General features: G+C 44.2%; 1 long non-coding RNA gene across 3 annotated transcripts in view; it reads right to left on the bottom strand.

Annotated features, from left to right (window-relative positions):
- Positions 1–10,863: 10,863 nt before the first annotated feature.
- LOC116073440 overlaps positions 10,864–27,271 on the bottom strand; it is a 36,636-nt gene continuing 20,228 nt past the window's right edge. For all 3 annotated transcript variants that reach the window (XR_004111802.1, XR_004111803.1, XR_004111804.1), the window contains one exon: positions 10,864–11,061. This is a non-coding gene — a long non-coding RNA (uncharacterized LOC116073440). The remainder of the gene's footprint in view (positions 11,062–27,271) is intronic.

Raw genomic sequence — 27,271 nt, 5'->3', positions numbered from 1 at the left:
GAAGCAGATACCTCCTTGGAATCCCTAAGGCAGTGTGTGGCCCAGCAGCATTTTGAATCCCTAACCTGTAGAACTGTGGGAAAATAAATGTCTGTTGGTCTTTGCCATCAAGTCTGTTACTGCTGGCTGAGGCAGACTTAGGAAGCACCATGGCTATTAATCAGGGTTTTATGGAGCCACGTATTAGTGGATGTTACCTTTACCTGTGTCAGGTAAAACAATAGCAGCTAATACAACCTACAGGAGGATCTTGGGAAAAAAAGAATACCAAGCTGGCTGGATCATGAGCTAAGCACAAAGCTTACTTAACAAGATGATACTTTCCAATGCACTTTCTCATGGGTCCTACCACTTAACTATCTAACCCTACCGAATCTCCTCTACACACAGAACAGAATCCCAATCCAGGTCTTTCTTCAAGATCTAAGCCATGACTCCCCCTTTCTCTTCCAAGAAACTCTCTTCCTCTCCCTACATTCATCTTTTAAGGAAGAAAAGAAACAACCAGAAAGCCTCATGTGTGTCTGTGATATTCAATCCTCACAGTAGTTTGTGGTCTATGGTCTCTCTTATTCTTCCTGTCCTCTAGAAGCAAAAAGCCAAGGCTTAAAGAGGTCTAGGTACTTTGCCCATGGCACACAGAACTGGGAGTGGCTTGATCTTCAATCCACCACAGCTACACAAAGATCCAGCACATGGAAATGTGCAAGTTCCATACCCAAATGCTCATGATTTTTTTTCATTTAAAAATAAAAATAGCCTTGATATAAAGTTAAAAACAGGGTGATTTGCATGAGACCCTGAGCTCTCAATTACACCAATTACTTTATAATTACAGGCAATGCCATCTTGGGTTTTTCAAAACCTACATCTAGTCTTAAGGCTCTGTCAGGAAGAAGGCCTCTTTTCAGAGAGATTTCAATTAGTATGCATGTTGTATGCAGAGGGAGAGAGAGAGAGAGAGCCTGCTGAAGCTCCAGGGAAGAACAAGGAGACATGAGCTTGAGTCACCTCCCACTCACCAAATGGGGCTGTTTCTATAGGAAACCTGAACCTCTGAGAAACCCTCAACTCTCAGGTCTGGAAGAAGGGCACTTCCAGGCAAACTGCCTAAACCTTTGTTAAAAAAAAAAAAAATGCCACCTGTCTGATGCTCTGACTACAAACAAACGCTTCTTGGGGTTAGTGGAAAACAGTGTAACATTTAAATTACTACTAGCCACCTTACAAGCCCCAGGAAGTAACAAACAGAAAGGAGAGCTCTTCACATCCCTCTGGTTGCAAGGATGCTCTGCCCTCTCCCAGTGATCTCTGATGAAAGAGAGAATTGTCAGCAAGGATGTCAGCTTAGAAACTCTTAGAATGGGGATGGAGGAGTGGCTACACACAGCCAGTAAGTCCAATAGCTCTTCTCCACTCTCTTTGCTAAAGCACCAGCCCTAAAATATTGTCACTCGAAGTAGAGCTTCCTGACAGGAGCCAGGTGTATCTCCACACTAGAAAGGGAAGCTGAGGGAGCCAGAACATCAACAAACCTTGGCAACTCCTAAGACTAACTCCTTACTCCTGTAAAAGCCTGTCACCAGTACTCGTCCAAGCAGAGTGTTGCCCCGTGAAGCCACTCTGCTGCCAAGCACACAACTCTGGCCCTCCTCCCCTGTGTAAAGACATGAGTCGGCATGTGTCAAAGATATTTTGTTTTGCTCTGACAGGCGGATGTCATCTCTGCTCCACCTGCTGGGGCTAGCAGGTAAGATGGTACATTGAAGTCTGTGCAAACTTGGTACTCAGCTCTCTAAACAGCACCTTGGAAGGCTCTGTCTATCTCTCTCTCTCTCCTTCTGGAAGGAACTGCCACCTGACTATAATTAACTGACTCCCTGAAGATTTCTAGCCCATGGCTGAAACCAGTTCCTCCCACTGCTGATGTCGCTGTTCCACACTGCATTTCTTTAAGAGCACACCTCCAGTTACAGTTTGCAAAGCACCTTGGTTCCTGTCAGCTCAGTCACCAGGACACAGCACTGCTGAGAAAGGCTGTTTCTACTCTAGGCCTCCCCCTTCTGCTCTCTCCATGTCTAGTCTTCAGAAAATGGCTGAAATAAATAAAGGAAAGAAAAAAAGGAAGGGAGCAAGTCTGTGTTCTGAGAGATTGGAGCTCTCAGTGGGATTAAGCCTTGAGTGGGCTCCCTTTAAGCAGAAAACAAAGTCTGAGCTTTCTTGCATTAGCTCTCCACTCTCCCCCCCTCCCCCTAAATTCCAATCAGATCTCTGAATGAAAGGCCCTTCCCTGCCTGAATCTCCAGGAATTCCTATTTCCCTTTCTTTTCTTTCCTAGCATGTGGTGTCTCTATTTAAATGGTGTTTCTTATCTAGCTAGCTTCATAAAGGCATGGGTCTGTCTCACCTCCCCCATTTATTTTCTATGTAACTCACAAGGGCCTGCCACACCATCACTAATTCCCATCTTTCACCTCTTCTTGAACATGCCAGAAGGCTCCCATAAATTCTCCCAAGGTCACATGGCTAGTGTGGGCCTGGAAGGCCTGGGGTGTGAATAGAGTGACAGGTGGCATGGACACAGAGACCTACCTCTGATCCAACAAGCTGTGTGACCTTGGGTGTTATTTCTTGGTTTTCTTTAACTTGCTTGTGTTTCCTTACCTGATTCTTTAAGGGAAGACAATAATAGTGCCTACCACATAAAGCTGCTGTGAAAATGAAATGAATTAGTGCATGTAAAATGGATTTTAAATGTCTGACAGGTAGAATGCACTCACAAAATTTTAGCACCTTCGGTCAGCCTTTTCCCTGCTCATACATGGTGACTTCAAGCCACCCTTAGTCCTTGACTCAGACTCTAATGCCTGTGGGGTCTAATTCTGCTCTCTTCTGTCATCTGGTACTAACCCTACCACTTACCTGGATGGAGACTTCAGACTGGGAATCACTAGATCCAAACCTTACCCTCCTTATAAGACCTCCTTCCATAAGTGTTTTCCTCCATCTTGCAGGACTCTCAAAACTTCCCACTTCTTACAACACACAATATCTTACCTTTCTCCTCTCCTTTGAATGTCCCCCACCCTGAGTCTCTAATTAAAACCTATGTCATCCCTGGACACTGGTCTTCTTGGCCACTCTCTCACAAAGGGCTCCCTTAGCCTCTAGGCTCCCCCAGAACAAAACTTCCCAGGATCCATGGGGTTACCTCCAGAGATCTCATAAAGTCCCTTGCTTACATACTCAGTTCATCTGACTAAATACTTAGCTATCTCTCATCCTTGATCCAGTTATCTGATGCCTTTTACCTTAGAGCTTAATTCCTGACTGTTGGTAAACTGAAAATCACCCACATTCCAGAACCAACCTGCCTTCAATGACTCAGTGCCAAGGGTAACCTTATCACCAGCTGCCAAATGTGACACGTTTCCACTGTCCCCATGGGTTGCAGCTATCCACATGTGCTATATACCATTTATAAAGCCCTTTTCCGTCCTCACTTGGGAGCATCCTTTTGTATGCCCTTCCTCCAATAAATCTATCTCATGAGGTTTGCTACATGATGTGAATTTTTCAGCAGTGATCACTGCAAAAAAAAAACAAAACAAAACAAAACAAAATACCACGGATTATTTTCTCTGAAACAAGGCCTTTCCTATTTGGGGACTTTAATACACAAATGATCATACATCAAAAATCCTAACCTCAAGGAGTTGGGGATAAAGTTCAGTGGTAGAGCACTTGCCTAACATGTTAAAGGTCCCTGGATAGATTCCCAAAACTGTAAGAAAATGAATATGCAGTACACCAGCTAATGCTGTAGTGGGTATATAAGGGTCCATGATTCACTGAAGAATGATACCCTGGACTCAAATAGTATGTAAACACAAAGAGTGTTTTATTTTGGAGAATTCCAGTATCCTGGGGTCTCCCATTACCAAGATTGAGAGACAACCACGTGAGCTCCCAAGCCTGATTTAAAGCACATTAGGAGATTCTGGAATAGGTGAGCTTTATCCTACTCCATCTCTAAGGAACATTCTGTTACCAAGGCATGGGGGCTGCAAACTGCTGCTGGCCCATTGTCCTTGCCTCAGACCAGGTGTCAGGGCAGCTTCCGAGGCCTGGACTTGTCTAGACTTGCCCAGTTCTTGGAACCAGAGATTTAGGCCTAGTCTCCTGAACTGCCAATTTGAAGCCTGTCATGGAGTCAGCCTGGCCTTCTCAGTTTTTACTGTTGTCGTTGCTGCTGCTGCTGCTGCTGCTGCTACTGCTGCTGCTGCTGCTGCTGCTATTGCTATGATATAGTATGCGACAAGAGCAACATAAGGAAGGAAAGACTGGTCTTGGCTCACAGTTGGAGAACACAGTCCATCGTGGTAGGACCACGTGACAGCTGGTCACATGACACCCATAGGAAGATGATAAAGATGAATGCTACTGCTATTTGCTTATTTGGTCTGAGATCGAAGCCCATGGGATGATGCTGATGAGGACAGAAGATGAAGCATGTTAGTTAGATTTAGGGATAGGAACCCAAAAATGCCCTTGCTTCTCTCCTGACCAGAGGCCAGGGATGCTAGAAGTAAGATGACTACTTATCTCCTGTCCTTTAATTTCTGCCTGGAATACATGAAAGTATGACTGAAACTCCATTCTAGATCTGAAAGATCCCCAGAGCTTGGGAGACCCTCACTCAAGTCTCGGGATGATGCGACCACCCAATAACTCACGAGAGACCGATCTTGCTGCAATCATATGAGGTTTATTCGGGATAAGCCAGATCTGGGGTCAAACATGTAGCCTTGCAGGCCAGAGGAGTTCAACCTCGAACACAAGAAGTGAGGGGTATTTAAAGGGAAAAACCACAAACTGGGAGGGGGGGAGGGTTACCAAGGAAACATAACATAAAAACAGTGGAAAATTCCAAAGGGACCCAACCCCTGGTTGAGTCAGGGTCATAAGTAAAACCTTGTCAAGAGGAATGTGGTTTGGTCAATGCTATCTTCTTTATGGCTGACCGCTCCCTAGAACCACCCAGATGGCTCATATCCTACTTTTTGTTCTTGGACCTAACTAGAGGGAGCCTTTGTGGCCAACAGGTTTCTGAAACTGGCTAGTCTCCATTCTTGACTCATTACAGAGCTTTTCCATGCCTCCTTTTAGGTAAAGGTTATATATTATACATACATTACTATTAAATGCCATCATTTTAAATTCTAAAATTCTCCAGCCTTTCAGATCCTGATTTCTTCCCATGAATGGCTTTGGAATTGGATCTCTGTATTTTCATGGAGGAGATGAGTTATATCTATTCTCCAGTTTCAGCCAGCCTCCTGTAGGGGTCTGTGATTCATCAAAGAATGATAACCCAGACACAAATAGTATGCAAAAGCAAAGAGTGTTTTCTATTCTGCAGAAGTCCAACACACAGGGGTCTACCATTCATAAAATGGAGATGCCCACATGAGCTAGAAAGCTCAATTTAAAGCAGACTAGGATGTAGCTGCTTGTATTCAAATGCTAATTGGGTCCCCAAAAAAATTGTTTACATGAGAAGGTCTGCATGTAGCTTCTTGGAACCTGCCCTAAGTTGATTCTGATCGGTAAATAAAGATGCCAGCAGCCAATAACTGGAGAGGGCAGACAGAGGCAGGATTTTAGGATTCCCAGGCTTGGGACCAATAGGAGGAGGAGAATGAAATCTGCCAGTCTTTAGGAAACTGTGGAGAGAGGAGAGGCACAGAGGCTACCATGGGGTACAGAAGCAAGGAGCCCTGGGCTCTAGGCCAAGAAAGCACAGCCCAGAAGGCTGCACAAATGGGTCTGGAGTGGCCAAGATGGAACATAGAAATTAGTAAGTAGTAACTCAGAATTATCAGCAGGAGGTAGATTCTAGCAGCATGGAAGGCTGTTTGTGTGTCTTTCATTTGGGAGCCTAAACCATTGAAGCAGGTAGCATCCCTGTGTCAGGCATAATTAACAATTAATACAACTTTAGGGGAATTCCAGGTAGTGGTAGGTGACCTTTATCTTGATTTGTTGGCTCAATCTCTAGGGGTATGGCTGTCTTTGGGATTGGTTAGGACTCTGGGAACATTCCACAACTATTGCTGTTGGTTAAGGGAGAAGGCTGGAGACTGTTGCTGACTTACCACTCTTGCCTCAGGCCAGGTGGTGGGGCAGCTTCTGATGGCAGGGCAACTTTTGAGTGGTCCTTCCAGTAACTGACTTGCCCAGACATGCCCAATTCTGGGAAACAGAAACTTAGGCATAGTCCCCTAAACCTTCAGTTTTTAAACCTGGCAGTTTTTAAGCCTGTGATGGAGTGAGCCTGGTTTAGTTTTCTCGTTCGTAAGTGATTTGAAGGTCTGAGATCTTGAGGGGAAATGTTATAATAGTCTTGAGGATCTAGATCTTGAGGATACTGAAAAGGTCATTGAAGCTGGGGCCTTTGTTGATACCCATTAAGGTAAAGTCATTTGCTCTTTGTCAAAAGAATGGTATCTACAAATCTGGTCCTGTGTAGAGATATAAAATTTTGATCTGTTCCGAAGTTTGAAACATTACAGACTGTGATCTTCTCCCTTAAGGGTTAATGCAATTGGGCCTGTCAATCACCTAGCCAGGAGACTACCCTTCAGGAAGGCTAGTTCATGAAAACCCATGCTAAGGAGATGGGAGGAATAATTATCCCCTTAAAATAATATAATTATCCTTCTCAGAATGCCTGCCCTTCCCATGCAGCCTCTAGGAGAGTTTCTGGTATGTTGCCTGTAGCTTTCTTCCTTTTCTAAATTACTCAGGAAAATGTATCATTTTGTTTCTCTTTTCTCTATTGCTTTTCTTAAAGCCCGGGGTGGTTTCCCGGATGCTCTGGACTTTCTCCACTTTTCTCTGAAGCCCCACTCCTTCTCCCATGAGGCTTTTTGTCTGTCACACAGCCGCTCGCTTACCTCCATTACTAAGCCTGCCTGTTTGCACAAAGATGACCAGCTCTCTTCCTCTTTGGAGAGCTGCCAAGAATTACCTCTTGCCTACCCTGTTATTTGTCTCTCAAACTCTGATACAAATTGTCTTTGAGGGCGGTGGTGGCGTATGCCTTTAATCCCAGCACTTGGGAGGCAGAGACAGGTGGATTTCTGAGTTCGAGGCCAGCCTGGTCTACAGAGTGAGTTCCAGGACAGCCAAAGCTACACAGAGAGACCCTGTCTCGAAAAGCCAAAAAAAAAAAAAAAAAAATGTCTTTGAGATTCTTTCTGAACCTGATTTTAAATTATTTTATTAATGAGACTAAAAACCCAAGAAAGGGAATCTCCCAGTTCATTGTCTCTGTAGCCTGCTCTTACCTCTCCTTCCTCCTGTAGCTCAAACTCCAGGCATGAAAGTACATAAACCCTTGTTTCTACTTTCTTGCCCTCATTCTCTCTACTTCTGTGTGCTCTCTCTCACTCAGCTAAAGCACAATCTAGTTTTGTCCTACTGGATTATATTTACAGAGTGAAGGGCATTTAAGAAAAGCCCTCAGCCATGCTGGCTTATTTTAATTCATGTCAGTCCATTAAAGGAAACCACGATGCTGTCTGGCATTTATAGCTAAGTGTTTTTTCACATATACTCTGAGGCTTTACTCCATGGTTAAGTTACATGTTCTCATTCATGTGAAATGTCCATTCACCAATCCTTACTCACAGCTGATAACCTTATTTATATTTGATTGAAGAAAAACTGAGCAACAAGAAAACAGACACTCCTTCCACCACATCTGTCTGCCTTCTAACGTTTGCACCCATAAGACTTCCTTTCATCTGTTTCTCTGAGTGAGTACTCCTATCTAAGGTCTGCTCTTCCGCTTGTCCATTAAACCCATCCTTCCTCATCTGCTCAAGGACAAGACTGTAGCAATTTTCTCTCCTTTCTCTTACAGCACCAATTTTTCTCACTCTCCTCAGCCTATTCCATCAACATACAAACACACTTTGGTTTTTCAATTAAGAAACCGCTCTCACTCATGCCTCACAGGCAGCCTCTTCCATTCCTCTCTTTCCTAAGAACAAAGTTTCTATTATCTCGAATGCACAATCTCACATTCTCCCTTGAAATGCTCTACTGTGCTTTTTATTCTTACAACTCTGTTCTCTATGGTCCCTGGTATCACACGTGAGTCCTAGGTTTATGGCAGTTGTCAGTCCATGTTTACTTAGTGATCATCAGTATTTTACAGAGTTGATAGCTTTCTTCCTGTTTTAATACTTCCCTTAGCATGGCTTCTTGGATCCACAAACCTCCTTGACTGGTAGCATTTTCACCATCCCTTCTTGGTTTCTTTTTGAGTGTCTGTCTTATCTTACCTCCAAGCCCTAGGATATCCTAGTATATCCTGATGTACATCTGTAACACACCCCCTTCCCTGAGTTTTATCATTCATTTTTTGCTCCCAATATTGTCTTTCTATTTCTATTTAGACTCCATATTTTGGATTTCTAGTCCAGTCTTTACTATACACATAATTCAAATATCATACTGTCTGAGAAGCCATGCTGTGATAGTTTTTATATGTTCAGCCCAGGGAGTGGCACTATTAGAAGGTATGGCCTTATTGGAGTAGGTATGTCACTGTGGGTGTAGGCTTTAAGACCCTCATCCTAGATGCCTGGAAGTCAATATTCTGGTAGCAGCCTTCAGATAAAGGTGTAGAACTCTCAGTTCCTCCTGCACCATGCCTGTCTGGATGCTGCCATGCTCCTGCCTTGATGATAATGGACTGAACCTCTGAACCTGTAAGCCAGACCCAATTAAATGTTGTCCTTTATAAGAGTGGCCTTGGTCATGGTATCTGTTCATAGCAGTAAAAACCTAAGACATCCTATTAGGATGGCTAATGGATGTCTAAACCTTACTGTGCTAAGGTAAGCTCCTACCATATAAAACCTTGTCCCACTTTCTACTTTTTCTCTCATTAATTTATTTATTCACTTCATATCATGATCGAAGCCCCACCCCATGCAGTCCTGTCTCACATAACCCTTACCCCTATCCCCTGCCCCTTCTCTTCCAAGAAGGGGGAGCCTCCTGCTCCCCCCAGGTATCACTCTGCCCTGGCACATCAAATCACTGAGGCCAGACAAGCAGGCCAGCTAGAGGAATGGGATCCACAAACAGGGATCTAGGGACAGCCCCTGCTCTAGTTGTTGGGTGACCCACATGAAGACCAACCTACACATCTGCTTCATGTATGCAGAGGGCCCCTGTATGTTCCTGGTTGGTAGTTCAGTCTCTGGGAACCTCCAAGGGTCGAGGTTAGCTGACTATGTTGTTCTTCCAGGGGAGTTCATATCCCCTCAAGGTCTCTCAATCCTTCCCCCCAACTTGTCCCTGAATTCCATCCAATGTTTGTCTGTGCATCTCTGCATCTGTTTCAGTCAGCTGCTGAGTGGAGCCTCTCAGGAGACAGTTATGCTAGGCTCCTATCTGCAAGCATAACAGTATTATTAATAGTGTCAGGGATTGGTTCTTGCCCATGGGATGAGTCTCAAGTTGAGCCATTCATTGGTTGGCTATTCCCTTAGCCTCTGCTCCATCTATATGCCTGCACTTCTTGTAGGCAGGACAAATTTGGGGTTAAAGGATTTGTGGATGGGTTGGTATAATTATCCCTCCACTGGGGTCCTGCCTGGCTACAGGAGGTGGCTCCTTTAAGTTCTATATCCTCCAGTGCTAGGAGTCTCAGCAAGAGTCACTCCCATAGATTCCCAGGAGCTTTTCCTATCCCATGTCTCTGGCATGTCTTAGTGACACACTCCTCACCCCCACCTCCACCACCCCATCTGTGCCAGCCACTAGTTTCCATTCACTTTCCCAGCTCTCTCTCCTACTCTCTCCCCACACATGACCCTGAACAACCCCCTCATTTCCTTCCCCATCGCCTCTTCCACCCAGTTCCTTTCCTTTATTTGCCTCCAGTGACTATTTTTATTTCCCCTTCTGAATGAAATAGTTTCTAGTTCCACCCATTTGCCTGAAAAATTCATGATTCCTTTGTTTTTAATAGCTGAGTAGTATTCCATTGTATAAATGAACCATATTTTCTTTATCCATTCTTTGGTTGATGGGCATCTGGGTTTACTCCCAGTTTCTAGTTATTACTAATAAAGCTGCTATGAATATAGTGAAGCATATGTCTTTGTGGGATGCTGGAGCATCTTTTGGTTATATGCCTAGAAGTGTTACAGCTGGGTCTTGAGGTAGAACTATTCTGAATTTTCTGAGAAACTGCCAGATTGATTTCTAGAATGGTTGTATAGGTTTGCCCTCCCACCAGCAGAAGGTTTTGTGGGTGGGTTGGTATCCTTAGCCCTCCACTGGGGGATCCTGCCTGGCTACAGGAGGAGTGTTCACCTTGCTTAACATCCCTCCCAGCATATGCTGTCCCTTGAGTTTTTGATCTTGTGATGGGTGTGAGATGTAATCTCAGGGTCATTTTGTTTTGCGTTTTCCTGATGACTAAGGACACTGAACATATCCTTAGGTGTTTCTCATCCATTAAAAATTCCTTTGTTGAGAATTCTCTGTTTAGCTCTGTACCCCATTTTTGATTGAGTTATTTGGTTTGTTGGTGTCTAACTTTGTGCGTTCTTTATGTGTTTTAGATATTAGCCCTCTGTTGAATGCAGAGTTGCAGAAGATCTTTTCCCACTCTGTAGGCTGCAGTTTCATCCTGTTGACAGTCTCCTTTACCTTACAGAAGCTTTTCAGTTTCATGACGTCACATTTATTATTGATCTTAGTGTCTGAGCTATTGGTGTTCTGTTCAGGAAGTTGTCTTCTGTGCCAATATGTTCACAGGTATTCTTCACTTTCTCTTCTAGTTGGTTTCATGTTGAGGTCTTTGATCCACTTGGGCTTGAGTTTTGTGCAGGGTGATAAAAATGGGGCTATTTGTGTTCGTCTATATGCAGACATCCAGTAAGACCAGCACCACTTTTTGAAGATGCTTTCTTTTTGTCCCACTTTCTTAAAAAGTATCAGCCAATACAATGCATTCTTTCAACTGTGGAGCTAAACACACTGAAATTAGTTGGTATTTCTCCTTTCCTTGTTTTTATATGTAACCCATTAGCAAATAGTATCATTATGATCACTTTAACAGTATGTGCAGAATCTTACTGTGCTGGTTAATGATCATTAACTACTTTGGATTTAAACTCACCTAGGAAACATATACTCATCCTCAATGTTTTCAAAGAAATTTAATTGAAGAGAAAAGACTCACTGTGAATAAGGCTGGCAATATTACATGGGCTATGGTCCCAGACTGAGAAAGAAAGAAGAAAGAAAGAAAGAAAGAAAGAAAGAAAGAAAGAAAGAAAGAAAGAAAGAAAGAAAGAAAAAAGAAAGAAAGAAAGAGAGAGAGAGAGAGGGAGAGAGAGAGAAAGAAAGAAAGAAGAGAAGATAGAAGAAAGGAATAGAAAGGAAAAAGGAGGAACTAACCTTAGCAATATCTGTCTGTCTGTTTGTCTATCTCACTATCCCTGTGTATCTCACTATCCATCTCTCTTCTAACTATAGACACAATTAATGCAACCATCTGCCTCACAGTCCTGCTACCATGCCTTTTCTGCCATAATGGGTGGTACTCTCAAACCATAGAGCCAAAGTAAACTTTCTCCCTCAAGGAAAGATTGTCATAGCAACAAGACAAAGTGATGAATGTACAACACTGAGAATTGGGCTCGTTGCTATGACTATTTGTGTGCTTTGGAAGAAGTTGGAATGATCTGGACCTGTAGCTAGGGGAGCCTGAGAGTACCATAAGGAGAGCTTAATGGGCCGTTTTGGGAAGAAGCATGGAAGACCAGACAAAAGGGTAGAAAGTAAATATTGTGCTCACAATGACCCTTAGGGGAAGAGGACTCTCCTGGGCAAACTAGAGGCTGTTCATGTTTCCTTCTGGCAAACACATCTGGCTGCTTTCTGCCTCTTCTCTGGTCATCTGAGTAAGGCCAAATTGAAAGGCAATGGCCAGAACTGTTTGGTAGAAGCAATTTTAAGCAATAGCATAACATTCAGACTGTGGCATGGTGATGGCTCACTGTGCTTATTGAGGTTTATAATGAGAATTCAAAGCAGGAAGATACTTTTCAAATGTGCAGTTTGGCAAGGAACGAGTGTAAAGGAGTTTAAGCTGCAAGTAAGGCAGGTAGAGAGAAAGCAGCCCTAACTTTTCTACTTTTAAAAATTAAATATACATAAACTGGGGATGGAGGATAGCACATGTACCATAGTGATGGTCAAACAATAACCTCTGTCATCTGTTCTTTCCTGGGATCCAGGGATCAAACTCAGGTTATCAAGGTTAATAGCGAGCCTCTTTACCTATTGAGCTATCTTGTCAGCCCAACAGCAGCTATAACTCTTAAAGAGATTAGTACCATTAAATAGAAACCTTTCAGGCTCTGCATAAAAAAAAATGGTCTTTAAAAGAAGACCCACACAACAAAGCTTCAAATTCATTTGCCTGTGTTATCCAAAGTTCAGCTTTCAAAGCACACACAGAAGACAGCTTTGGCTAAAGGGTGCCAAGAATATACCTTAGGCTTACCAGATACCGATTGATGAACTCAGAAAGTCATTCATGGGGTGTAATGTAGAAATGAGTGAAAGAGTCACTGTGGCTTGTAACAAGGATCTAGAATGCTACAGAAGCCAGGCAATTTGTGGCAGGGTCAGGTTTATCTGCAAGGAGCCCATGAGAGACCACTGCATGAAGTTGAGAAAGTGAAGTTCAAGTTACAGTTGAGAGATCCAAGGAGGCTGGAGACGATAGGACCATGGGATCTTCCAAGGACAGCTGTAGGCATAGAACAGAGCATACCCAAGAGAGGGGCCATTTATGCTGCAGAAATAGAGCTGGGAGAATAAGGCTTTCAGAGATGAGATGTTTGAAGCACAAATGGCACCATCATGAGCTCTAGGTGACAGATATAAAGCTGCAGTATTTACTGTTGCCCTGCAGAGTGTTAGTCTTGTTTTAGCCCATGTTTCCCTCCTTTGCCCCCATTTCTCTCCTTTGGAATGAGAATATTCTATTTCATTGAATCTTGAAATATGTAGCTTTTTTTTTTCTTTCATATGGACTCACAGTTAAGAAATTGTCTTGACACCAAGTACTTCAGACACAGGACCTAAAGGATCCAAGCTGGATCTGACTCAAACCCCTCCTCTCTGAGAACTAACGTTTATAGTCCCAGAAGGTAATATATTAGCTGCCAAGGAGAGAGAGACAACCAATAGTCCTACCCGGCTGAAATCCTATGAACAACTTCGAAAGATATTTCTAAAGGCATAATAGTGGCAAGCAAAACTTGGTGGTAAAAAAAAAAGCTATCTAATTAGGCTTAAGGCCTGGTCAAGAGAAGGGAAATCATGTCTGGTACTGAAAATCTAGCCAGCAACCAGTCTTAGTGATGTCATGGTTCTTAGAAGAGAACCTGCAACCAATAGTTTATGCAACCAGCATAATTCTTAACTATATTCTAAAACCTATACTTAATGCCCACTATAGCTCTCAAGTCTCACCAAAGAGGCTTCTCTTTATGCAGTAAAAGGAATCTATCACAGAAATCCACAACTGGTCACAATGCAGAGATCAACTGATCATGGTGTGCCCAGCCCCAACAGATACATCTACAACACAATTCCTCCACCTCGTTCTCAGAGAAAAACAGTTATGGAAGAGAAGGTAAAAAGATTATAAGAGCCATGAGACTAGGAAATCTGTTGTGAGATATTGTGTCTCCTAGAAATACCAGGGAGACTTCACCTCTGATACTTCAACAATATGACTGCCTAAACAAGACCTAAACAAGTCCAAAACAACAGGCATGCTAATGTGGAAGAGTTACTTTTTTTTTTTTTCTAAATCACACAGATCCTTGCCCTTAGACAAAGATCTATAAGGAGCTAAGAGATACTAATAGTGGTACAAGTACTCTTTCCCTGGGAATGAGCTCCCTAATTGGCCATCCAATAAAAAATAGTCAGCCCTGAAATCATATACATACTACATACACAGAGCTTACCCAAGAGAGGGGCCATTTGTGCTGCAGAAATAGAGCTATGACAGGTGTGAACTACATATACTATAACATGAAGCTGACTCAGCATATATATACACATGCATATGCATATACATATATACTATATACATATGTATGTGTGTACATATACATCCATGTGCATGTACATATACATATACATCATATACACATATACATACATCCATGTACTTGTTTCTCCTGCCAGAAGGCATGCTTTCAAATTCCACATATATCCTTCAATCTTTTGTCTAAATTTCACCATATAGGCATTCTTTAGGCATTCTCTCTAAAACTTCTAGTCTCCATTTGGGCTCCCTGTTGTCAATGGTGCTGCTGCCCTCCAGAGAATACCACACATCTATTCATCTTGGGTTAGCTATCTTTTAGACTTCACAAGTTAGAAAATTTTTGACTGCTTTGGTTCTTGCTGCACCTATAGCACTCAAAGCAGTGGGTAATAAGCCCACATGTATTGATGGTGTAGCAGAGGCCAGAGGCCTTGAAGCAGAGCAGTGGCTCATTGCAATGATTATTCACAAGTAAAGCTGTTTGGTCAAACACTGCATGACACACCACATTTTCCAATGCCAGTACAATGAATGAATATGTGAAAGAAAGGCAAGAAAAACAGAGGAGAGGAATAGTACATGTGCAGTGGAAATGGAGACAGGACAGCTGTGACAGGTGTGAGAGAAGGCTGTGGTCGATAGAGGAGCAGATCATTGCTTAGAGGAGTCACCTAGACTTTTTTGTTTAATATTCATTTATTTTTTGTTTTCTTTGGGGGAGAGGTTATACAGGTAGAGGGAAGATATGGAAGGACTGGGAAATGAGTGGGATTTGGGGTGCATGGTATGAAATTCCCAAAGACTCAAGAAAAGATTATGTTAGAAGAAGGGGAGAAATAAAGGAAAAAATAGGTACATATGTAATAAGTACTGATGGCCATTGTTATCTGTTTGACAGCAATATCTTATGATTAAAACCCTTAATTTATATGCCCCTCTGTCCCACAATACACAACACACACACACACACACACACACACACACACACATGCTCTGCTTGATTCCAGTATTTCTTCCTTTCCTTTCTTTCCTTCGTTCTTGCCCCTCAAACCACCAACCATAAACTTGGCCACTCTACTTACGGTCAAGCCCACAGCTCCAGCTCCCAAAGCAGTCTCTACCCTCTTCACCTCTCCCATCTCCAACCGGAGCATAGCATTGTCTGGATAACTGAAACTGCTCCTAGCTGACTCTCCTCCGGCTTCCCCTTCTTTAGTGTTCATTCGACTTTCCTTACCCCAGATACGTTTCTGAAAACACTGCCACACTGGACACACACCCTTCCCTGGTCCCTAATCTGTCTGGCTTTCCCTCCTTCAGATCTTCCGTGGATCTCCAATTAGTTGCCTTCCCTGAACACTCTGCCTAAAGCAGGTACCTTGTCAACTCTGCTTTCTCCTCCACCACTGCTATTGCTAGTTTATTTTCCTGCAAGCGACTGTCAAGCTGCAATGACCTCATTTATTTATGTAAATGTTTTTTCTATGTCCCCATTGAAAGTGTGACATCAGACAGAAAATTAGCATGCAATAAGTAAACTGTTTGTAGGACTACAAATGCATCCAGGGAGGGCTAAAAGGGAACACAGAACTGCTGCCATCTCTACAGCCATCAGCTGTCCCCATCTGCCCTGGGAACAGCTGTCTTGTAGGAGCAGCAATGAAGACAGAGCAACTTGCTAGAACATCTGACCAACACAAGCAAGTGTCCTTGCTCCCCACTTTTCTCTGTCCATCCTTGGTCATTGCCTGGGTTCGTTTCTCCCTATCAGGTTCATGGTATTGGGGACAACCTTCTCCATCAAGCTGTACCCTCCGAGACAATATGTGAAAGGGATTAAGAAGCAAGAAATAACTCATCCCAAAATAACCTCTCCTTGGCTTCCAGCTGCTCTGAACAGCTGGACGCATTTTCCAAACTAGATACTTCTGACTTTATACTAATAACATGGGGGAAACCAAACACATTGAGACATGCTAAACAGGGTCATTGTTGCTAATTCCCTTAGGAGGATAAATGCCATCAGCTCTCTCTGTGAACATTTCTCAGCATAAAGTTTCAAACTCAGAGCTTAGCACTGGGTTGGGTAGCATCAAAGATTCATGAAGCATCCACCCATATGAAATTTATAAACTGGATGTGCTGAGACAAATAATAGCACAGGTTAGACAATTGGAAACTACCATAATAGAAGATAATGACGTTGCAAGCAGTACCCTTCAGGTTCAGAGAGGACCAAGGTCTGGAGCAATTGAGGAATGTTTCTGGAAGGAGTTTTGCACTATACTTCAACAAATCTAGAAAGGTGAAGAAAAGGTGGATATAGCCTGGATAAAGTTACTTGTATGTGTATTTTCAGGGCTGACCATTTCATATTAGATAACCAATTTCTGTGTGCTTCCCTGGGGAAAACTATTTCTCCTGCTCTCTGCATTCCTTAATTGCCTGTAGTTCTTTGTGTAAGACTGAAATCTCCTGGGCTTTCCCTTGTCCATGTTAGCGTGTCTATTGGCATGCACATACATACATATACACATACATATATAACAATGATTAGTGAAAAAAGAGGCCATTAATTTTTAAAAGAGCAAGAAGGTTTAGAGGGAGGAAGGGGGAGGGGGAAATCATTTAATTATATTAGAATCTCAAAAAAAAAAAGAGCAATATTTTTTAAAGGTAGGTACACAGAGAGATTGAGAATCATGAAGTTCCAAAATCAGGAACAAACTGGCATGAGGCAACTGGCCATCCTACAGCCAATTGTGACAGGGGGAGGTAAGCACAATGAAAATATGTAGTGTGAATCTCAAACCTACCACTTACACAAAATCATTTAACTTGCCTGGGATCTTTTCTTCACCTACCAAGTAAAAGTATTGCCTGCATTTCCTCCCTAGCTCTTTACACAGCCCACATGGAGATCAAAGGATATGGGAGAACCACTACACACAAGACACTAGTGTTGTTCCTGTTCCTTGGGAAGCATTCCATTAATGGTGAGTAGATGAGCCTGCTGAGGCTTGAAAGGCTGAAAGGCAGGAAGCCTTGGAGGCTCCCATCTTAGAGAAGCAGTGAAGACTTCACAGCTCAGAAGTGACGGATGCGTGCTTTGTGGAAACATGTTTCTTTTCCACACTGAATACAGGACAGCTGGGAAGCCAGGCCACATGCTAGCAGGCAACACCAGCTTCTTGCTTGAAGAGTAAAAGATTTTTATAAAGGGCACTGCCCCAGAATTGGGGAAAGCATCTGGTGTTCCTTTAGGAAGGCTATGATATTCTGCGCTTAGACTCTCTTGCCCTGCTCTGGGGCTGTCTTACAGTGCTGTCTCTGGAAATAAGGCTTTGGCAACTTCCTGTGGCAGGACTTTCTTCCCTTATAAATACCGCCATCTGTATTTAGCATATGAGAAACCCATCAGTTTGTCTGGCATTTTGCTAGCCTCCAAGTAGGAATGCACAACCTTCCAGGAGGGAGGGAGCTGCAGTCTGGAGCAGGTGGGGTTAGCAGAGGGTAGAGACAGCAGGCAGGGAGCCATAGAAATTACTCCAACTCTCACACAAAAGAGTTTGCCCTAGTGTTGTAGAGCCTGTGCAGTCTGGGGTTCCCATTAGCTTGTTTCTTAGCATTTCTGTGGAAGCAGAGTGTGCAGAACTGAGGCTAAGAAATTCTGAACTCAGATCCATCCACTTGCCGTAAACCTGGGTATCCCTTGTATGGTCTGAATCTGAAACATGCCCACCCACTCTTGTTTTCAGTGCTCAGTTAACTTCCAGTGTGTATCACCATTTTGAAAGCTCGGGAATCTTTAGCAATGGGGCCTCAATGGCAATAAATGAATGAATGAAGAAAGAAAGAAAGAAAGAAAGAAAGAAAGAAAGAAAGAAAGAAAGAAAGAGAGAAAGAGAGAGAGAGAGAGGAGGAAGGGAGAGATGGAGGAAAGGAAGGAAGGAAGAAAGAGAAAGAAAGAAAGAGAGAAAGAAAGAAAGAAAGAAGGAAGGAAAGAAAGAGGAGGAAGGGAGAGATGGAGGGAAGGAAGGAAGGAAGGAAGAAAGAGAGAAAGAAAGAAAGAAGGAAAGAAAGAAAGAGGAGGAAGGGAGAGATGGAGGAAAGGAAGAAAAAGAAAGAAAGAAAGAAAGAAAGAAAGAAAGAAAGAAAGAAAGAAAGAAAGAAAGAAAGCCTGCCTATAGGAAGGCTTTGGAATGTTACATCTACCCCTGATTCTTGCCTGTATTTTCAGCTTCATGGGCTATCACTCTATGAGCAGTCTCTACCACAAACAGGGCCATCCCTTCACCACCATGGTTAACTGAAATTTCACTGAAACCATAAGCTAAAATTAGCCTCTCCTCCCTTTAATAATTGGTCAGCTATTTTGTTACAGCAACATGAAAGTGATACACCCTGTGATGGTTCAGTTGCTGCTGTTTCCTCCGTAAAGGCAGAGCCAGGTCTTCCTCAGTGGGTTGCAGGTGTGAATACTACCTGCACCAGCTGGAATGCTTGCCTGTACCTCCCCACTCCAACTCCCACTTTTTAGACATTTCCACTGGGACAGTCCTTAGTACAGGACAGCCACTTGACTTTGTTAAGCTGAGGAGTTTTGAAAGTGCCTGATCTCCAGAGTCTAATTCTATATTAGTCATTTTTCATGTTACTGTGGTCAAGTACCTGGCAAGCAGTTTAAGAGAGAACATCCCCTTAATTTTACTTCTGATAATATTGAAGGAAAGATGGTCCATCATGGGGGGGGGGTGGTGGCACATGATTGCCAATGGTAGCAGGGGTGTGTAGCTGAGCCTTGTCAACTTATGTGATGTCTGAATAGGAAATAGAGCTGGCCCAAGCTTTCCCCCGATGTCCTACTTTCTCTAGCAAGGCTCTACCTCCTAAGGATTCCAGAACTTTCCAAAACACCACCAGTAGCTGGAAACCAGGTATTCAAACACATAAACCTATGAGGGTCAACTCATGTTCAAACTACAAGACCTCCCAGTTCAGCATTTTCTACCATCTGAGGTAGGACTGAGACACCCATGCTGGATTCATATAAGAAACCTGATTCTTGCAGAGACCTCTTTAGACCTTCTACCCAGGCAGAACTGAAAGAACCGCATGTTCAACTCTCCTGTAGTGTCTGTGTCCCTCAAGGGCAGTGATCAGATGCGTCTGATTCAGGACTCTTCTGTGACGCCTAGCACAGGGTCCGGGGTGTTGAGGGCACACAGCTGAACTGTGATTGGTGGTGCCCTTTGTTTTATGGTTCTGTATTCTTCCTATCCTTTCATTTTTTTTGTGTGGCTGGGGTGACACTTGTATTAGAATTAGAGTTGGCCAGACAGATAGCTGCATGTTCACACTTGAGTATCTGTCTGAAGCCCAGGCCATCTTTGAGTCACCAAATACAGAACAGCCATGAAAGGATGGGCTGTGCTCTCTTCCTCTGCTTCTGCCCTAGCCCAACAGGGACTATTAACACTGGGGAGGTCAACAGCCTTAGGTTCTGAGATACAGCCTAGAAGAAAGTTGGCCATTCCATGCACTCCAGTGAAGAGCTGGGACCACAGCCTCCATCTAGCCGCTGCCCTCTACAACCTTGTTTGTCTTTCTAAGCTCAGCCCAATGCCTCCCTAGCCAATGCCCCCCCAGAGAGAAACATGTGTTTAAGATTCCCTGCACGGGGGCTAAGAGGTGCTACCAAGCATCTTGCTGCAGAGTGAACTAATACTACCTGGTAAATTCTCTCTCTCTCACTTCAGTCCATCTTGTTAAAGCTGGCAGGCACCCCACAATGCTTCATTACCTGTGCCACTTGAAGGTAAGACTTCCTTTAATGAACTGAACTATGTGGGGAGCCCCCTGCTAAGCACCCCAGACAGTGAATCTGCCCTGAAAAGGAGGAAACCCTAACTGCCTGGCTTATCCACAGGCCAAACTGCTAAGAAACAGATGGGAGGATGGAAAGAGCTGATGGCAAAGAGTAAGAGGGCCCGCCTCTTGCTTGTTGTCACTCACTCCCAACACACTTGACAAGAGTATAAAAAATCTTTAGTCTCATTTAGAGGCCCCAGGATTGTCCACTTAACACAACTACAGCCTCAAGCATTACACCTTATTTTCTAACAAAGAAACAAAGCTACAGAAGGTCCTTATTTCTGGTGCTCTAGAAAGCACTCCAAGAAGCCGATAGAGGCTTGTGCAAGAAATGGAACAGAAAAACTGTATAGGACTTGTGTGGATTTGAAGCACCCAGGTTCCTGGAACAGGGCCTGCAGGTGACTGAGATATGGCATGTGAGACAGGAACAGCTAGCCCTGTGAATGTCTTTGTCCTTACACAGCTTGGCTCTCCTTACTGAGCAGGCACACTGTATGGAAAAGAATTCTCCTAATTAACCAGTCCTCTCTTCTTCCCCTACCATTAGAGAGGGCTCCCGCCAGAGGATAAAGTACTGGGGCAGCTAAGAGAGGACAGTCAACTTGGCATCGCCGACTGGGACAAGGCAGAGGGCCATCGGAAGGGCTTAATTACATCTCCAGCATGCCATTCCTCTATTCCCAGAAACCTCAGCTGCCAAGCACACTCCCCCACTCGCTGGCTTTGCTCTGTTTGATCTGTGTTTTATCCCTCTCCTCTCTCTCAACTCCCAGCCCCCTTCCCTTGCTGGGTGGCATTTAATTTGTTACATTCCATGTGCTCCTTTTCATGAGTTTGCGTCTCGATGCGCTTCTATCTTTCACTAAGTTCCTCAATTGCTGTTGCCCAAAGGGAGGAGGAAAGAAAGAAAGACCACGGCTGATGCCAGCGTGAATGCATGTGTGAGCTGCCATGGGTAGGAACAACTCCCAGATGAAAGGACCTTTGCATGCCTTGCATGGAGGAGAAACCCTGAGAGGGAGTGGAAGGAGAAAGGAAAATAGCTTGAGGAATGCACTACACAGTTTTCAGCATAAAAGGGTCTCCAACAAAATAGCCCCTGTTGTGAAGCTCCACTCGACAGGAATCGGCAAACAACTTTCCAGAAAGAAAAAAAAAAAAAATTGAAAAACAAATCCAAATGGGCTCTGGACACCTGGCAGGAAAGCAAAATGAATTATGATATCCTGAGACCCATTTGCAAAGGCTACTCATCCCTTGTGTCCCACACTACCACAGCCTTCTAAAACAATTCTCTTTACCCTCTTGACTATACCTTGAGATATCTGTCTATAGTCAGCTTTGTAGTACTGTAATGAAATACCCGACACATTTGTTTATGAAGTAGAGAGGTTTATTTAACTTGTAGTTGTTGGGTCCCTCAGCTGCAAGACATAGGAGCTTGCCACCTGAAACTCAACTCACGCCTGCTGTGCCTGAAACAAAGGCTCACTACTCTTGAGTTCTGCCTTCAAGGATTCCAGAGGAAACTAATGCCTGCTGGCTGGCAGCCTGAGGACATCTGTTGTTGACCTCCTCCCCCACTGTGGACTGCACCTCCAACCACACCCCTGAGTCGAGACCTGCGGGATGCCCTGAGTCTCCACCTTCAGTCCAGCAGCCAGCTTCCCTTGACTTTGTTCGGACTCTTCCTGACTCCTCCCGAATTCCTTATGTTATTCAGATGTCATTATAACCTAGAGATTCAGTTTTGCTGTCTTGTATATAAATGCTGAACCCCAAAAGTAAAGACGAGCCTTGATTGGAAACCCTCAACTTGGCTTCATGTCCTTTTGTTCTCGAACTCTGTGTTTCAGGTCTCCTTTCTCCCTTCGGTGGAGGCAGAACCTGGTTCATGAAACTGCGGGACAGTTTCAATAGTATGGAGGTTCCACTCCTAGATAGATGGCTACACTACTCTGGATTCCTGGTAAAGGTGTTACATCATGGTAGGATTATTAAGAAGAAGAAGCCTCTCTCATCACCAGCCAAGAACAGAGACAGTCAGAAAGACACCCCTAATACTCTTCCACTGGATCTCACCTTTCAAAGGTCCCTTCACTTCCCATCCTGTCATCCCGGAGAACCAAATTTTAACAAAGGACCTCTTGGAAATATTCATTCAAACCAGTGCAGTGGCTGAAGTGCTTCATGAAGCCAGCCCTTTACTGAGTGGCAAGTCATATGACTTGTGTGTGCCTCAGTTTCTCCTCCAATAGTTTCCTATCTTTTAAAATTATTTTATTATTATTATGTATGTGGTCATCTTGCCAGCATGTAAGGCTGTATACCATGTGCACACCTGGTGCACCTGGAAACCAGAAGGAAGGGTTTCAGATCCTCTGGTACTAGAGCTATAGATGTTTGTGAGCCACCATGCGGGTGCTGGGAATTAAACCCCGGTCCTCTGGATGACTTAACTGGTGAGTCATGTCTCCACTCCTAGGTCTTATCTTATATACAGGGAGTTGGAAGACTAGTATTCATGTGTAACACTTGCCATTCCCTCACTGTAGACACCCAGTTCTCTAACGGGAGTCAGTAGAGTTTGCTGCCTTTGGAAAAAGCAAGGCTGAGATGAAATATTCACACTCACAGGCTCTGAGTGGGCTCTGCTTTCTACAGAGAGGGGGATTGTGGGCATCTTCCACCAATCCATCTTCTGCCCATGATTTCATCCCCAGCCCCTTCAGCCCCTCCATTCTCCTTGCCCTGCTACATCCTGTTCTTGTCCTCCTCTGGCCCCAGGCATGCTACAGAAAACATCACCCCCTTCACACCCCTCCTTTCTATTGCTCTCCTGGCCTCCCTCTCCAGGCATCTGCTCTGAAAGGGGTGATTAATGAAAAGGCCACATGGGCATTGCATTATGAGATTAAATTCTATAAAGAGCAGCACCTGTGAGATTGAAGAATCCTAAATCAGCATCCAGGTCACACCTGGGCAGGATTTCTACTGGCATGAGAAATGGTCTAGGCAGAGGGCAAGGTGCAGTTCCTTGAGTCATCAAATCACAGAAGGCCTGAGCTACATGAGTTAGCAGAGGCCATTTCCCTAGTTGACTCAGTCCTCACAACACATTAGATTAAGTGGTCGAACAGACCGCTCTGGGAACTGCTCCAACAATGGAGACTTCCCTTCACTACAAAGGCTCTACTCCAAGGTAGAAAAGGAATCTCAAGTCTGCCTCACTTCAACTGGTATCTCCATCAGCTGCCTTCACTCATTCATTCATTCACAAATTTGTGCAGATCATCTCATGCAATGCTGTCATTCACTGGAAAACAGGCAAACCTCACCAAATGCTGCAACAGGAAAGGCTTTGAGTTCTATGGGAATTCATGGAAGAAGTGTCCCTTGAGCTTTGCAGGGAAAGTTTACGTGGACAGGTCAGAAAGGGCATGCCGGGAGGAACAACACTGAGAGTGGAAGTGGATCATAAAGTAAGTCAAATAGATGGCAAGCGTGGGAACAAGGTTGGATCATTAGGCCAGGGGTACAATCACACAACCCATGAGGGAGCCCTATAGATGAACAAGGCAGTTCCAGTGCAGAGAGAGCCGAGTTGAGAAAAAAGGGTGTGCTCAGGATAATTTCATGAGCCGCTCATTACACATGGCCATCATGGGACCCAGTATGTCCAGGCTGGTAGAGTAAGGCACCATAGGCTAAGTGGCTCCTTCACAGCAGAAAATAAGCACTCACCATTCTAGGATGATGGAGCCAGAGGCACTGGCAGAGATGGTGCCTGATGAGGGCCCTCATTCTGCTTAATAGAAAGCTCCTTCTTGCCACACCCCAAAACTGTGAAAATTGGAGGACTCTGTCTCATCCCTTGGAAGAACATCAGTTCCACTCATTAGGAGTGGAATCACCTTCATGATTTAGTTATCTCCCAAAAGCTCCACCTCCTAAGACTGCTCCTATGCATCTTGGGTTGGGTTTCTATATATGAATCCTAGGGAACACATATTCAGTCCTTTTCTTGTCCACCATGATCCTAGTGACCTCACCAACATTCCTGATCTCTCTACTGACAGGACAACTCCAGATCTGTCTCAGGGTCTCATACATGGCCCAAACACAGGGATGCCCTAGCTCTTAGTTATGACAGTCACCTGATATCACTTGCTCTCATTTGTCAGGTTCTTCTTGGTGATATGCTGCTCAAAAGCAGCCACATTAGGGGCAATCCAAGAGGATTTTCCTCAAGTCCATCAGAAAAGGGCCAGAGCTCAGCTCCTTCTGCTCCCTGGTCCTCAACAAGAACTTAGAAGAGCTCCCAGAGGGCTGAAGAAGGAATCTCCTCTTCTTCACCTTACACATCCCTATTCATCTCCAGCTTCAGTTCCTCCATTCCCAGTGTGATGATGAGACTCTGGGTGAGATTTTAGAACAGGAAATGCCCCTCATATAAAAAGAAATGCCACACAGCCACAAAATGAGGTAACAATTAGCAAAAAAAACAAAGAAACCAAGCATCACCATACAGTGTAACATGGATGAACCTCAGCACAATTTTTTGGACATAAGCTATGTGGCTATGCAGAAGGATTTCCAGACACAGAAATCATATTTAAGGTACCCAGGGACTACAAAAGCAGGGAAACAGAGTAGCTGTCAATGGATAGGGACTTCTGTGGGTGATAAAATCTTCTGCAACTAGGTTGTAGTGAGAGCTACACAGCATTGTGCCGTATAGGATGCAAGGGAACTATATACTTTCATGTGACTACAGTGGTGACCATGCTACATGTGTGTTACTAGACTAAGAAAAAGCCTGCTATTTGCACAGTATTCTGGGCCACATGCAGCATGTTCCTGACATTTGCCCCACAGCATTTCATCCTCATTCTGCTCCACCCCACTCTTCTCATGTGAAATGAAGGAGCAAAGGTCCTCCCTGGCCTGGACAAAAGGCCCAGTGCTCAGACTCACACCAGCTTCTGGACATCTGATCCAGAGTCTTTGTTCCAAACTCGTGAGTCCAGAGTTCGGACTCATAGAGGCTCATCAGTCTAGAGTGTGGTCCGCTAGGGAATTCCACTTGCTCCCTCGGCAGGAAGGAAGTGTAAGCAGGAAGTATGGGGTGGAAAAAGGGACTTAACCTCCTTATCTGAATATAGAACCAAGCGAAATCCTTCATCTCCTCTTCTGCCTATCTAAACTTCTGCAGTGAGCAGGCAGATGCTGGAGGAAATGTTGTGTGTGAAGACACGCTCTCCTCCCAGTGAGTGCTATAGCTTGGAGACCCCCACTGGAGCTCACAGGAAATCTAATCTCCACTGTGATGAGTGATGAGGGTGGAAACTTGATCCAACTATGGTATTTGGGTGATGGATAATTGAAGTCATATGGGGAGGCCCTAACCTATGGAACTAAAGCTTCTAAGATGAGAAGAAGACCTGAGCTAGGACATCTACGTCTCCATGGTTCTGTAGCACCTTAGGACTCTGTACATTTTCTACCAGCACTAGGGAAACTTGTCATTTTTAAACCAGCTTTCAGATTGATGCAACTATTCATCAATGTTTATTCTTTGCAAATTTCCAGTTACTGTTTGTGTGTGTTGTACTGTACGTAAGTTTTCCTGTGGTTGCTGGGTATATGTGTACACACGTGTGCATGGCGAGGTGTGAAGGCCAATTGTTTTTTGTAACTCTCAACCTTTTCCCCCCTTAAGACAGGGACCTCACTGAACCCAGAGCTAGGTTGGTTAGCTGGCTAATGATCTCCAAGAATCATCTGCCTCCATTGTCCCATCATAGCAGTTACAGATTTGTGCTACCATGTCTGCCTTTTATATAGTGTTGGGAATCAGACACTATAGTCCATCATGCTTGTAGGACAGACACTTTACCAACTAATCCATTTCCCTAACTCCAGGACTGTGGCTAAGATAAAGATACCTGAACTAGGATATCTATCTCATCATGTGCCACTCTGCAACATCCCCACAAGCAAAGAGGACCTCCAGTTTTTCACCTGTATTCCTTATGAATTACTTAGTCTTGGGTGCTCAGTTACAACCACAAAAAAAAAAAAAAAAAAAAAAAAAAAAAAAAAACAATGGAGTAAGGCACCCAGGTTCATCCTCCTAGGGAAGAAAGTCATAAAGAGCCTAGTGGTAGGGGTGACACCTGGGGTTCCAGTAGGGACACACAGAGGGACAGGAAGCAGGAAGAGGAAGCATGTAAAAAGACAGGATATCAATAAGAAGAAAGAAGACAGAGGTGGGAGTGGGGCCAGGCAGCCAATAAACTGAAACTATATTTTGGGTGAGCAGGTTGTAGGAAGAACGAGAGATAGCCTTCCCTCTTCTGAAGCCCCAGAGAGCACTGTGACCCAGTGCATTGAGCTTTAACCTCTATGCTTCTCACTCTAAGGAATCATCTCTCTTAGTTGACAAATGAGGGTCCAGCCAGCCAGAGGCAGGTGAGGGGACACAGAAGAAAGAACTGGGAGAGAGATGGCAAGACTGGTTTCAGAATTGCAAAGAAGCTTGGAAGCTATGATCAGAGAGAAGGGCAGCTGGCCCAGAAGCCCTACAAAGTCAAGAAAAGGGAGGGGCTACAGAAAGCAGCCCACACTTGGCCTCTGTCACCCCTACCCTCAGTCCCTAAGGCATCCACAGAGAGAAATCTCCTGAGTCTGCCAGAGAGCGCAGGGAAACCAAACCCCCATGACTATCTGCTTTTTCTTATTTGTGTTTGACAGTTTCTAGCCAAGACCAGCCTCATGATTCTGAACTGAAATGAAAATGATTCTGAACTCTAATCTTCCTGCCTCCCATCTGCTTGGATTGCAGCTGTTGGCCACAATGACCTGTTCACGTGGTGCTTCTTAGAAACACATGTCAGAAACTGAAGCTTAAAGTACTTAAGAGACTTGAGACCACAGCAGAAAGCACAGGTTGAAATCCCATTCACTCCTGTTCCCTGGGTTTCAATTCCTGTCTCTGGGTATAGGTCCAAGTATATGAGGCAAATTGGACTCCCTAACCTGGGTGTGGGTGTGGAGCTGAAGGCATGAGGGAAGAACACATGTCTAGAGCAAGAGATAGAAGCAGGAGAAGTTTTGCTCACTACTTAGTAGGGAACTAACCAATTGGGCCCCTAAGCCCATGCAGAGCCAGCCCTCAGAATAGCACTTGTATCAGGCCCACCATGCCCTAACTTGCTTTCT

Source organism: Mastomys coucha, unplaced genomic scaffold, assembly GCF_008632895.1.
Source record: "Mastomys coucha isolate ucsf_1 unplaced genomic scaffold, UCSF_Mcou_1 pScaffold23, whole genome shotgun sequence".
Lineage (NCBI taxonomy): Eukaryota > Metazoa > Chordata > Mammalia > Rodentia > Muridae > Mastomys > Mastomys coucha.
This window is presented reverse-complemented; position numbering and strand designations above follow the sequence as displayed.